The sequence below is a fragment of the Rattus rattus genome, chromosome 12 (genome assembly GCF_011064425.1).
Source record: "Rattus rattus isolate New Zealand chromosome 12, Rrattus_CSIRO_v1, whole genome shotgun sequence".
NCBI lineage: Eukaryota > Metazoa > Chordata > Mammalia > Rodentia > Muridae > Rattus > Rattus rattus.
The window spans coordinates 64,331,608-64,346,836 of record NC_046165.1 but is presented as its reverse complement, the minus strand read 5'-3'; the positions used below and the strand labels follow the sequence as shown (position 1 = coordinate 64,346,836).

General features: G+C 46.9%; 1 protein-coding gene and 1 pseudogene across 1 annotated transcript in view; both read right to left on the bottom strand.

The window, feature by feature from the left end:
* Atp8a2 (ATPase phospholipid transporting 8A2) overlaps positions 1 to 15,229 on the bottom strand; it is a 492,798-nt gene that overhangs the window by 388,543 nt on the left and 89,026 nt on the right. The window lies entirely within an intron of this gene.
* On the bottom strand, positions 1,955 to 3,444 carry LOC116913324 (annotated as a pseudogene).

The window sequence follows — 15,229 nt, the reverse complement described above, 5'->3', positions numbered from 1 at the left end:
TTTATTTTATTCAGTTTGGTTGTTTGAGATAGTCTCATGTAGCACAGGATGGCCTAAACTCTTTAAGTAGCTGAGGATACCCTGAACTAATCCTCCAACCTCCACCTCCCCGATGCTGAGATTCCTGGTGGGAGCCATCGTATCTGGCTTCTCTTACATCTAAACACAAACATTCCAGAAAGGCCTCACTGATCACCCCTCCCCTCCCTGAACTGTCCCTACACCTCCTGGCTTTTTTCTTTTACAATGGCTCCTATTGTGCTGATAAGTTCTACATTACTTTATTATTTAACACCATAACTAAGCCAGAATCTCAGGTATGGGTTCACAAACTAATTAGAGTTCCTTGGAGAAGAGACTCCATGCTAGAGACTCCATGCTTCTTGCTCCTGTTGAGTGGGGAATCACACAGTTCCTGTGTGAGAGGGCTGAAGGCAGTGCCCAGGATGAGAAGTTACTTCCTGCTAGTTTGCTGATGAATGTGCACCAGGTAACTGACCTTGGAAACATCTATTAGGCGGATGCCAACTTACATAGTCCTCAAAAGGGATCTAACTTGCTGGCGACAGCACAGAGCAAGTCACTGCTGAGCTGTGAGCCGCAAGTCTCTCCCTGGACACAGTGCCCTGGACCCAGGTAAAGAGAAAGGAACAATGAGTCAGGACACGGCATCGGTTCAGTGTTCAGTCACCCAGCCTGATCTGTGTTAGGATATACTGGCTTCAAAGAAACTCCTTTAAATGATGAGGATTCAGTAAGGTGGGGGTTACTAAGTGTGGTCACCGCTGGGTTGTGTATGTCATGCTACCTATTCAACTAGGACTCGTATCCCCTGGCATCCTGAAACCCAAGCTTATTCATTTTTAAATTTCACCTCTATATTTGCAAACCTACTTGAATACACTTTGAAACAAGAGTACAACAAAATAGAATATACTTCAAATGTTGAATACACAAACTATTATAGTTCAAATCTGAGCACTGGTACATTCCCTCTCAAATGTCAAGTAAAAAAGAAAAATAGCAAAAAGGGAGAAAAGGAAAAAGATTAAGCAAGGAAACAAACACCAGGTATTAGAGCTACCCGGAGAGTTCATGCGAGCCTGAATGTCAAATGACAGAAGAACTGATACCGATGTGTCTGCGGACGAACGGATGGACAGCAGGGTGCCTTGAGCGACACAGGGATGGTACAGTCAAGGGCCAGAGCCAACTGTTCATCTCTTCACAGCTAAGAAACTGACAGACTTAAACTACCATAGAAAATGTTACATGGAAACTCTATGACAATACTGTGCTAGGTATAAGATTTTTAAGATTTTTCTTTTAATAAAAAGGCTTTACACAAGTCATTAGCTTATTTCAAGAAAGGAAACTGAAATTAGTCTAATGTCTTTGTTTTAAAACATCTTAAGCTATGATATATATATATATATTATATATATATATATATATGCACACATATATATAGCGCACTAGATCTTGCTATCCTCTCTCTGTGTCAAGCTTTTGGATCCTCTCAGTTCACATTCTAGAATACCAGTATCATCAGAGTCTTCACACAGCACCAGTTAAGTGAGCACTGCACAAGCCCAGTGCTAATTGCTGGTAATCATATAAAGTGCATTAAAATGCTCCTTGTAACAATGACATCACCCTCCCAACCCTGCCCCACTGAAAACTATGTAACCCTTACAGGTGTTAGAGTTCCAACTCTTAGTGTCACGTGAGACCGTAGTCAGCTGCTTGGTCCCATTCCGTCCTTTTTCATATTGAGGATTCAGTTGCTCTTACTTTCAGAGGCAGTTTTCTGTCAGCATCTCAAAGGGTGGTTCCCTTCCCACTGACACATGGGATAGGAATTTATTTCCCATAAGTCTGATTGCTTTCTTATCTGCACAGTTGTTTAAAAGTCCTCCTCTGCCTTTTCTAGATGCAAATGTCTGTCAGTACACCACCATCTGAAGTCCCTGGGAGCTTGTTTAATTCTCACAGGTCACCAGCCCTTCCGTTCTCATAGTCACAGGAAGGGCGATAGCAGAGGGCGCACTGACAACCACTACACGGGTTACTGTCTTATTCCCGTCTGCCCCAGCTGCAAAGTTTTCACATCATGTTCCTGCTTTTTGGCTTCTGATTTAACCTCTGGCCTTTTTATGACCGCACTGATAACTCGAGGAGTTATCAGTCTGGCCAGAAGCCTGCTGAACAGTCACTGATAGTCTCATCGCAGGTGTACCGTGGGCTATTGAAACAGGGGTGAGCGTTCTCACAGCCAGGGGCTTCCAACAAGGCTAATGCTTCCTGAGCCAGTCAGATTTGACTTTGTCTGCAGCTGACATCACGCAAGCTGAGTAGCGGGGAGGGTGATCCTCTTGGCAGGCTGCATGCTGGTTCTGTCTCCATTTTCGTGGAGGCTGGCATCACAGTCGGGACTGACTTGATGACTGTGTAGCTTGACTGGAGTTGGCTATTAATGGTGTACCTGCATTGGCTGACTGACCTGCCACAGTGGAAATCTTTTGACCCAGTGATGTCATTACCACAGGGACTTGCATTGCCACACAAACTGTCCTTGGAGCTGCTGCTGCTGCTGACACAGGTGCTGTGGTGGTAGAGACCTGGACAAAGCATCGTGAGCAGGGGAAGTGATGCTCACAACTCTAGCCACACCCTTCTCTGCTCTGGAGCAGCTCACAGGAAATGAGTTTTCCCCACCTCGGCAAGTCTTCTGGGCAAGTCTCACTTTTGTCGTCATCAATGACCACTGCGCTTTGGGGCAAGTCCTTGAACAAGCCTCTGTCCTTCAGCCTTTGCAAGAATTCCCCTTTGGTAGTTGTATCTCAGAGCTCGCAGCAGTTTCATAGTTCATATCTGGTTTGTTCTTACGCTTTCCCCAGAGCTTCGAGACAGCCTTTGAGTCTACAAGTTTGAATATGCCCTTTCCTCTCTAAGTCCATCTAATATACCTGGGACAAGTATTTTTATCTTGAGGCAGATCTAAAAGAAACTCCCACTGATAGGTTGTGTTTCCTTTTTCTTCTCTGGCTTTCTTCTTGATTCCTAACTCAGGAGACCCCTTGGAAACTGGTGACTGCTGGGACTTTGGTTTACGCCAACTTTTTTCTTTGTCATTGTCTCGTGGCTGTCTGGTGAGGTAGGGATAGGCAGCATCCATTGGTTCAGACTCCTCTGTTGACACCTCCATTACAGTCTTCGTAATGACATCCAGCCTCATTACAGCGTGGATAAACTCTAGAGTCGATACACAAGGAGGGACAAACACTTCCACAGGACAGGTAGGAGATTCCATGTGAAGCAGGGCTTCAGAAGCTTCAACGGTCTTATCTGTACGGTGTGCATTACTGCTCTGAACTGATGCTTCCACCGCTGGATGAACAGATCCAGCTGGTTCTTGGGTCCCTCGTACAGAGACATCGCCATGTTTCTTCAGGGGCTGGAACTGCTGCTTCACATTAACTTACCCTAAGCAGCGGCGACAGGAGAGAAGGTGGAACCCGAGGCCAGAGACACACACCTTGCGGGTGGCGCACACACACACACACACACACACACACACACACACACACACACACGCACACACACACTGACGTCCAGATCTTTGCGCATCCTCTGACAGGAAGTGGCAGCCGGGCCGCCACTGGGCTGAGCAACCCCACCACCTAACGGCAGGAGCAGGGGTGGCGGTCCACAAAACCCAAGCTTATTATTAAACACAAAACTTCTCAGTCTGCTGTCTCTCGGGTCATCACCTATATGTCCTGATTCAAAGCAGGGCCCTGTACGAGTTTCTCAGCATTTCGGACTCAGTATCATTTTGCTAGCAGATCACAGTTGCAACACAGGGACAGGCCTGGCCCTGCCCATCAGTTACTCCTCTGGAATGGAGGCCGTTGGTTTTCGTTTGGCACTCTGTCTCCTCCTCCACAACTATTCAAACCATTGATTGTATATCTGGCCCTGTGGTGGTGGCGAGCATTCTCATTCCCTCCATAAGGATGTCATTTCCAAAGAAATTAAAACAAAAACAAAAAAACCAAACAGGGCCGTGGGACCTTCTGGTGGCTGCAGAGAGGAACAGCTGGTGTGGTATCTGTGGGAGTCGTGATCTGAGAGTAAATGTGTGTGAGGTTCTGTGGATAAAGCCCTGAGAAGACAGACAGAGCCAGGCCCCGTGTGCAAAGGACTTAGCTCCAGAGGGAAACCCAGAGCTTGCGCTGTGTAGTTCCAACCAAGGGACGCTCGGTGTGGATCTGTGACAAGCTGGCTGTGGCAAACAGACAGAAAACTACAGATTAGAAAAACAGACAGGGTGGCCAGATAGAGAAACGCATACATGGAACTGCAGAATCCCAGGGCGTGGGATGCAGGAGAATTCCAGTTCAAAGCCAGCCTCAGCTAAATAGAAAAGTTACCAAAACTGGGGTTGGGGGAGGAAGTCAGGGAAGCCTCTGCAGCTCCTGCATACTCCTCCAATCCTAACCTCTAGTGACACTCAGGGGACCCGGGGTCCAGTCCTCCCCCCTTCCAAAAGCCAACCCCACAGCTTCTCAGAACCAATTACCCTACCCCCAACCTCTCAAAATCCACTTCTGAGCTAATGGTGTTCTTTGATTTTTCCTGAACAGAGATGGGGCAGGAGAAATGGGCTCTAATAGACACAGAGAGCTTCCAGGGGTGGAAGAGAAGGGTAACTACTGGAACAGCTTCATGTTTTATTGTGTTTGCCTAATGGTGTTTCTGAAAGCCACCACCACCATCAATGGTGTCAGCTCATTAGCCAAAGCAAAATCTGGAGACACCAAACTCAGACTCTTAGGTAAGGGTGATGTTAAAAGGGAAGCCTGTAGCCCACACAGCTAAGTGTGAGAAAGGCCTCTGGGCAGAACTACAGACCTGTGTGACAGCTACTCTCGGTGTCAACCTAACAGCGCCTGGGATCAACTTACAGCCTATCCTGGGTGGTGCTGTGGGAGATTCCGCTGAGCAGATCATTTGACATGGGAAGACTCGCCTAAATATTGGTGGCGCCTCCGGCGGCCCCCAAGTAAAAAAACATGGAAGAAATAATTGTCCTTCACTGCTTTCTCGCACTCTGGCTTGTAAGCTCATCCACTGTCACCACTGCTCACACTAGTGCTGCACTCCAGGAGGAGAAGCAGCTTCATCGAGATTCAGGAAGTAGGACCAGCTCTCCAGAAAACGAGGAGGGCGCTCCAGGAATCCTGCCAGTCTCCAGCACCCAGCCTTGCAGAGCAGTTTCCCAGGCCTCAGCTTCTCTGGATAAGAAGCCATTGCTGGATTACCCATAGCACATTGTGCAAACCGATGTGATGAATCCCTTCAAGTATATAAATGTAGATTAAGTCTATCAGTTCTGCTCCTCCAGAGAACTCTAACACAGCATGACCTTGGAGCATCCCTGGGACAGAAGAGACCATCAAAGCATCCCAAGGTGGATTCAGACAGGTGTCCACACTGCACATAGGAAGGTGGTATTAACGAGAAGATGGTGTTAGGAAATAATTATTGAAGTGCCAGAAGTTTCCAATCAGTTTTTATGCCTGAAATTCAACTTTTTAAAACAGAAGCTCCTATGAGTAACGGAACAGCAAAGTTCCGCTAAAGCATGGTGTTGACACCAGCGATAAACCTGCTCCAAACCGAGACACAGCACATCAAAAGCAACCGTGCCCCACTGACCAAGTAACTTTCTACACCCACCCCCACTACACACACACACACATACCACGTACTCACCGCCACTACACAAACACACATCACACACACACACACACACATATGTACACATATACCACACACTATCTCTCACACACACACCACATACTCACACACACACTCACACACACACACTCACACCCCAGCACACACACAAATACATAACCACATACTAACCATCACTACACACATATTCTCTCTTACACACACACACACTACACACCATGTACACATACAACACACACTCTCTCTCACACACGCACTCATACATACACATACACACCCCAGCACACACACAAACACATACCACATACTCACTGCCACATACTCACACACACTCTCTCACACTCACCACATACTTACCCCATCACATCTCACACACACTCATACTCTACACACCATGTACACATACACCACACTCACAAACTCACAAACCACACACCCACCTCAGCACACACATATATAAGTACCACATACTCACCCCCACTACAAACACCCCCTCACCCCTACGCACATACCACATACTCATCCCCATCACACACACACACACACACACACTGCACACCATGTACACATACACCACACACACAAACACACACACACTCACACCCCACTCTCATCCTGGGCAGCATGGTTAAGGACTAACAGACTATGACTGGTTTGGTGCTGGCAGGAGTGCAGTGTCAGGAAGGTCCAAGTCCCCCGCTGTATCTCCCCTTGGAGAATTTATCTGCTACACACAGAAGTCCATGCAGCGAGTCCAGCCTGTTCCCTTCGCCACACTTCCTATTCCCTGGTCATCAGGATATTGAAGAAATTGCAGAAATGCTAAGTGGGTCTCTGAACATCAATTCCCAAACTAACTCCCTGACACCTAAGTTCTAGGTGCTATGAACCTTTGACGCCTCCTCTCCGGGCTCCACACTGGCTCTTCCAAACCTTCCTCTCCTCAGTCTCTCTAAAGCCTTCACCCTAGAGCTCTCCTCAGTCCCAGTGCAATGACCTAAGCTTTCGGCTGGGCTGGGGTCACCATGTCCTCGCCTCACAGACTGCCCCACTTGTCCATCCTGACCTAGGAAGACGTCTCTCCTCTTGCTGCCCACACCGCTAACCTTGCCCGAGCTCAGGGGTGCCCAGCAGCACCTGGACCTGCCCACCCCCAACATCTTCCCCTTGTCCATCTTCCTTCAGCTCTGCTTCACCCACACTATGAACATCCTGAGAGCCCTTGAAATGAGCAATACATCGGTAAAATAAGCTCCTACCAGACTCTTCACTTCCTTCACCGCCCACTTCACTCCAAAGCATACCCTGCTTGTGTCCTGACAGCTCTTCACTCTTAGCTACAACTCCCCAACTTCCCAAGCTCCTTCTGATGAAACTGCTTGGTGACTTAAGTGGCAAAGTAAAAGGCTTCTGTATACTTTAGAGCATCTGCCACTTCCCCCCTCCAGGGCCACCCTTGCTTTCTGTCAGCCCTCTCTCTGGATTCTTCGCAATTCCACTGAAAGCTCCTTCTTGTGACCATCCATTGATGGGCCCTGAGGCTCTGCCTTTTCTTTGTATTCTGTTCAGTGAATTGAACCGTCTTCTCCACCTGGCTCAAATCATCTCAGTGTGTTCATCAAGAGATTGTCCAATCGGCCCTAGCCCCAGCTCTTTAAGCTCTGTCTGGAACAGTGATCCACGAGTCACTAAATATCAGAGAAACATTCTCAACAGTGCTGCAGGCAGTTTGGGGGACTGCAGGAGCATTGTCAAGAACTGGCACAACTTTCTGTATACCTGAACGTGCTGCACACCTGAATGTGGTACACACCTGCAGACCTGAATGTGGTGCACACCTGCACACCTGACTGTGGTACACACCTGCACACCTGAGTGTGGTACACACCTGCACACCTGACTGTGGTACACCCCTGCACACCTGAATGTGGTGCACCCCTGCACACCTGAATGTGGTGCACCCCTGCACACCTGAATAAGGTACACACCTGCACACCTGAGTGTGGTGCACACCTTCATACCTGACTGTGGTACACCCCTGCACAACTGAATGTGGTACACACCTGCACACCTGACTGTGGTGCACACCTGCACACCTGAATGTGGTACACCCCTGCACACCTAAATGTGGTGCACACCTGCACACCTGAATGTGGTGCACACCTACACATGTGGCTGTGCTACATACCTGCATACCTGTGCACCTGCACACCTGAATGTGCCGCACACCTGAATATGGTGCACCCCTGTACATCTGAATGTGGTACACCACTGCACACCTAAATGTGGTAAACCCCTGCATACCTGAACGTGCTACATACCTGCATACCTGCACACCTGCACACCTGAATGTGCCACACACCTGAATATGGTGCACCCCTGTACATCTGAATGTGGTAAACCCCTGCATACCTGAATGTGTTACATACCTGCACACCTGCACACCTGCACACATACACCCCTGAACACCTGACTGAGGTACACACCTGCACACCTGCACACTCGTATGCCTGAATGTGGCTCATTCAGATGGCTCAGCCTGCTCTGAAGACTGTGAGGATAAAGCAACAGCCGATGAAATCAAGCAGAAGAAATGACGCAACAAGAGACCGGGCTCAGGCAAGATGTCTGGGGCTGAGACTGGTAAGGCTTAGCCCAGTATTTACAGTGGGCAGGAGCACACTCTAAAGAAAGAACAGAATGTATATTATAGGAAATATGTGTGCAGTCACATGCTCTCTCACTATCACTATAGACTATAAAAGCTAAAGTAAATTACTCAACAGGGAAGGATTGAGTGGTTCCCAGTAACTAGCTCGCACTGACCCCACGTGAGTCCTCTTCACTCTCCGGGACTCTCCGCCCCCTAGCACCGCACAGATCCCTCTCCGAAGCGTGGTGTGCCAGACTGCACACGCTGTGCTTGCCTGCGTCTGCCTAGCAGCATGGCAGGTTTATTTAGCTGGCATCCCTGTACGCATTACCCAAAGAATACTTTGTGGGAGTTCAGCGTGGCTGAGGTCACTGGGGACAGGGATTTCAGCTCTGCCACAGTCTTACAGGGCCACTGTCATGTGCATGCAGCCCACGATGGCTCATGACACCTGTAACTCTCTGAACTGCTCTGTGTAGGCCTGCCCAAATGGCCCACAAACCGTACAGCTCAAGAGGATGAGGAGTGATGCCTTCATCCCTAGCCACTCATTTCCTTAGGGATCCTACAATAAACCTCGCCAACTAAGACAGAGTTGAGGGAAAAAGCCAAGGCACAAACTCAGGACAAACCAAAAATCACAAGGTTATGACAACAAAATAGACTAGGTGACACCCCAGAGGCCAGAAAAGGGATCTCTGAAGACATTTTATTCAATTCCAAAAACTCGAACACAAATTATGAGCCAAGTTATATGACACAAACTTGAGGAAAAAGAAAGCAAAGAGTACTAACATCAAAATTAAAGTCAAGTTACATCCTCTCGGTGCCTCTTTATGCCCCATGCAAGGCCCTTCCCAGGACACAGAATGACCACACTTTCATCAGGGTGGTTCTGGAGAAAATGCTCACATTATTTCAAACAATGGTTAACTGCGTTCTCTGTTGAGGACAAGAAGAGAATGAGGTAAGAAGACTTCCGGTGTGGGAGATGTTGACTAATTTGTTTTTAGATGGAAAAACTACTTTTAAGATTCTGCACTAAGACATTTCTACAGACTTCAGAGACCTGTAGTAAATTATGTTGACAAAAAAAAAAAATCAAGATCAAGGCAAAAATGATGGATAAATATGAGGGGATAATAAAAACTAGTCTGCTACTGCCAGAATTGTGGTGAATTTTGCTTTATAGGAAATTAAAGTTTACATGGAATATAAATTGTTTTGCATGAATATCACAGATTATGAGCAAGTCAGGTAGTGCAAACCTGTAACAGTATCAGTTGGGAAACTGAGGCAGGATTGTGAATTCAAGGCCACCTTGAGCTACACAAATATGACTGCCTCAAATAAAACAAAATTGTGCACAGATTCATAAAAAAAGAAGAGGAGGAGGAAAAAGAAGAGGAGGAGGAGGAAAAAGAGGAGGAGGAAGAGGAGGAAGAGGTAGTAGTAGTAGTAGTCGTCGTTGTTGTTGTTGTTGTTGTTGTTGTTGTTGTTATTGTTGTTGTAATAGGAGATTAACAGCACAATTACACCAGCTAACTGGATGGTTTAAAAGTATAAGAGCTTAAATCAAGCAAAACACATCCCATGCTGGTTATGTCACTCCTGGTTGCAAACCACTAAAGCAACAGTGGCGGAGAGGTGACCAAATCTACAAGCATACACTAAGGTACAAGAGAAATTTACAGCCAACTCCAATGGGCCCCTTTACACCTCATCAAGCCGGCAGAAATGGTGGCCACCACACTAGCTGACCCCCAAGTGAATCAAGACAGATCATGCTGTCAGGGCACAGCTTAGGTCATCCACCCACAGGGCTCCAGAGCTGAGCGGTGCCATGGGACTCTAACGTGCACTTTATCTTACACAGGAGGACACCGACACCTTGAAAGATAAAATATCACCTCTGAGGGAGGACACCCACTCAGGAGCAGCTGCAGCAGCCCCTGGTCCTCATAATGAGAGTCCAGAACTGACCCCCAGGGTAGCTGACTGAGAACACAGAACTCAGACAGCCCACTGCAGTCCTGGTTCTTGCAGTCATACACCTGTCATGTTTACCTCTCGGTTCCCCTCCTCCATGCAGCAAAGCTCATTTCACTAACAACTGTAACGCAGACATATAGCCAGAAAGAAGCAGATGGGAAAGAAGTGTTATTAGAGTTTGCTATAGCCCAGTGGCAAAAGCCTTGTTTGCACAAATCATGCACAAAGCCCTGGGTACAGTCCCAGCTGCTGCAACGAACGAAACCAAACCAAACAAGACTTACCTTTATTAAGCTGTATCTGAGTGTTCCAACAAGTAAAACAGAAAAGTATTGCACTATGAAAAAAGCAAAATTACTTATTCAGAAGTCTTTATATCCAAACAGCAGATCCGAGTCTGAATCTTTGGCTACAGGTGGGTGAGAAAACTTACATCAAGTGGACGCTACCCAAATCAGCACATTTGTGAGAGCTCTAAGTTGAACAGCTACCAAACCACAACACAGCACTCGTGTTTCACCTTGTCTCTTGATTTCAATCTTAAAACAATAAACTATTACCAATAAGTTTTAACTTTTAGAATATTATTGAATTTGTTAGGACTATGAACATTGAAATTTATAATGGTCAAACAGAAATGTTAAGGTCATAATTTACAGCTTCCAGTATTTTAAATGTTAGGCCCAGGTGGTCACATAAATTTGAGAGGATTTGGACCTTGGAGGGTAGCTCGGAAACAGAGCATGCACCTAGCAACATGTCACGGCCCTGGGTCTGGGCCTCAGCTATGGGGGGAGGGGGTGATAATGGCAGAATTGGAGGAGCTCAAATTCTGCTTTCCTTAGAGCTTGTAAATACTGTGTAATCGTTGTTGATTTGTATAACTGCTGTGAAACAGGTATTTGTGGCCTCGTGGGTCTTCTGGGTCACCATACTTAGCTCAAAGTGAATTTGAAAGCCACCCTATTCTCTGGATCTTGCACTCGTGGCGGACAACTGACAGTTTTTTGTTGTTTTAAAATTCAAGGCCAATCAAAAATAGGATTGAAATTAGCGGTGTGATATAGCAACTCTATTGTGGGCTTCTGTGGATGAGAGAACGTGTGGGGCCCTCCTACAGGACTCACTTGGGGAAGACAACGCTCAGGTGAACGAGACCAAGATCCACACATCGAGGAATGCCTGTGTAGATTTTAAATGCAAATGCTAGCTTTTCCTTGGGCATCTCCTCATCCATGTAATGAGGATGAAAGTTAGGACCAGCTCTGCCTTGCTTCTCATGGCTCCGTGAGGTCTGGGACCCAGCTGGAGTGATGGCTTCTGTGTGCTTTGTTCCCCAAAGGTAGGCAACCCACGGAGGAGTCATGGCGTGGTGACCATTCCGACCCAAGTAGAACATGCTGGAAGGCTCTGTATCTTTTCCACCCAACAATTAGCTTGTTGTCTCTATTGACCTCTCTGCTCAAGAAACTGAGGTGACAAAGAACAGAGAGGTCGGCAGGGGCAACATCTGAATTCCAGAAATGGACAATGCACCATGTGTGTTCCCTGATACCTTCCCTGCACAGGAAGCTCAGACTCAGGGAGGCGCAGCCAAGCCCTGTTTCCTAGCACTTTGTAACGTTATTGAGCTGTATGCTGAGTACCAAAAATATATTTGTTGAACGAACACATTTTAAACCTCAACTGCTATCAAGGACTTACGAATGCCAAGTATCACATTAAATCCCAAATGTGCCTGCATCTGAGGACAGACATCAATCTGTGCTGTCTGAGGAACTGACACTAAAAGCCTTTGGTGAGGCAGCTCTCTCTCAGGAGTATCTTATTTATGAAATCATGTCAAAACCACACATATCCCTTCACGAGGCCTAAGGACCGCCATCGCGATGGGGGTCTGCTTTGTTCACTATGTGGTAAGTGACGGCAAGTCTTTGAGAACAGGGGTTATGCCAGCCCTTATTTTCTGGACTGTTCTGAACTTCATCAGGCTGCAGAGTCCTCTGGCAAAGAGTCTGCCCTTCCCACTGGCCAAAATCTGAGTGAGTTCCACACTTGGAAGGCTCCTGAAGAGGAAAACTTTCAGGATGACAGAGCTGAGCAGGAGAGTTGGAGGCAAGAACAGGCTCAGATGCTGCACAGAGTAGTGAGGCTCTCCCATCTGCACAAGGGCAGGGATGTGGGACAAGGAAGAAAATGCTTCTTTAGCGAGAGATAGGAATTTGACCTTAGAAGCCGCAACACACCAGGAGGAAAGGCTGCAGAGAGAAGACCAGACCAGAGCACACCAGAGAACAACCTGCCCTCAAAGACTATGTAGCGGGGACACAGGAAGATAAAGAACTGTGGGACTTAGAGCAGAAAGGGAGGCCAGAATGAGGGTGGCCTTGCAGATATCACAGGAGATGAACAGTGGTCGGAGCAGCCCCTGAACAGGGGGGAGTAACAGTGCATTTCTCAACAAGACGGCTTTTAGAATCTACTGTGTTAGCTGTGTCCTCCATCGACACAGAAGAGAGAGGGGAAACGGTGTTGAGGCAGGGACCCCATTGAAGAGGAGACATCAGAGACTGGTCTGTTTTGGAGCAGAAAAGTCACACACACTGTCCAAAGCAGATCTGGTTGCAAACCCCAAACGAGGAATGTCTATTCCAGCACACCATCCCCATTCTGTTCAGAATGATCCTGGGGCAAGATGTGACAGTGGAGTCGGACGCCCTCGTGAAGGGCTTGAGTGAATTTCCTTTAAGTGTTTTTCTATGAAGATTTTTTTTTACTTTTAAAAGTTCATACAAGGGAATATTATGCATTGACCATACCCTCCCACACAACCCCAGCTTCTCTCTTCTCCACCAGCACCCTATGATTCTCTGAGTACTTGTGCTTCTTCTCTCAGGCCATAAACACAGACATATGTGTCCACATAAAACCTAGGAACCACGAATATCAGAACATACAATAACTGCCTTTCTGAGACTGACTTAATTCTTCTGATAAGGTTATCTCCAATTTCATCCATTTCCCTACAAATAATACAACTGCAATCTTCCTTAGGGATAAAGAAGTACGTTTTCTGTACCTATTTTTAGGACACCATGTACGCCAATGATAGAAAGACATAAGAAAAAGCACACCGAGAGCTGGAGTAAGGGCTCGATGGTTAGAGCATTTGCCCCTCTTGCAGAGGACTGGAGTTGGATTCCCAGCACCCACATTAGCCTAGAACTCTAAATGCAGGATCTGATCAGATCCAGATGCCCTCTTCTGGCCTCTGAGGTCAAGTGTGTGTGTGTGTGTGTGTGTGTGTGTGTGTGTGTGCGCGTGTGTATGTACTGATATTCATATAAACACACACAAATGGTAAAATAAATCTTCTAAAAAATGAAGACAATAAAAAGAATAGAAATGTCATTTAAAATGGTCCCGTGATAGCTCACTCATGGGCAATGCTGGAGTTTCAGCGCGCAGTAAGGCTTTCTTGTGACAGACCCAGAATAATCAAGTATACAGACACAGAAAGTTAACGGGTAGGCAGGGGACAAAGGGAACGGGAGAGGATGTTCTTTGCCAGATGAAAGGATTCTGGGAGACGGGTTACACAGCAGCAGGAACACTGAGCTGTGTGCACTTACAAAGCTTGAGATGGTAAAGTTTGTGTTACATGTGTTTTATAACTGTTGGGAGGGAGGGAGGGAGGGAGGGAGAGAGAGAGAGAGAGAGAGAGAGAGAGAGAGAGAGAGAGAGAGAGAGGTAAGCCTACCCATGGCAAACGAGGTGGGAGATGCTATGTGTGTGGTACATTATGTTCTAGATTTTCCATGTTTGGAATCTCAGCTTCCAGAGGCACCTTGAAGGGGAGCTCGCTCCCATCTGACAGACAAGAAAAACAAGACTTGCCCTGTGATCAATTGATATTTTTTTCAGTATGGGGGCTTCAAGCCAGACCCCACACATGCTAGGCCAGTGCTCTTCCCTGCCCTGCTCTCCCAGCCCTATGTCTCTCATTCCACACCCATCCCCCTCAATTGCTAATTGCCTCTAATCTCCCTGAATACAGTGCAAAGCCTATTTTTTTTAACTCAAATGATATGTACCAAGAATGTGAGAGAGCTATTCTCAAACATACTATCTAAATGCAAACAGTGGCTAATTTGAAACCTATAAAGCAGCGTACCAGCTACTACTTAAATTGGTTTATGCACAGTGTTGACCTAAGGCCCAGAATACACATGAAATATACCCACCAGAAGATAAAGGTAACAACTGATCGCCTGCACCAGAATCACGGAAGTCCCAAACAGCAGCCGGGACCCTGCCCGCACCAAAGGCATTACGGTTAAACGTGGGCACCTCATCGTTCTTGCAGACCAGGTTAGCAACAGGAAATGAGAAGGCCACCCCAGCCGGGGGGAAAGCAAACAAACATACTGCTGCCGTGAGACGAGAGAAAAGTAAACACCCGTTCAGAAAGCCTCGCACTTTCTGAACACTACCAAACGGCAATCAATCGCTCTGTGCAGCTGTGCGACACAGGATCTCTTCCGTCTCACCAGACAGAGAATACATCCTATGAACAGCCGCAGAGCTCCACGATGCCTGAGGAAACCAGCTACATCACTAGTCATCCTCGGGTAAATATGACGCTATGGGTCTATGCGACCCATGCTATGCTATCTAAATTTTAAAATACTCAACATTTTAAAAAACAAAAGGGACATGGGTTTCTTAAGACTAGATATTCTTACTAGGCCCACTTTTTTCTAATGGCAGTATCCCAAAATATTGAAATGGAAGATGTCCCATAGCACAATCTTTTAA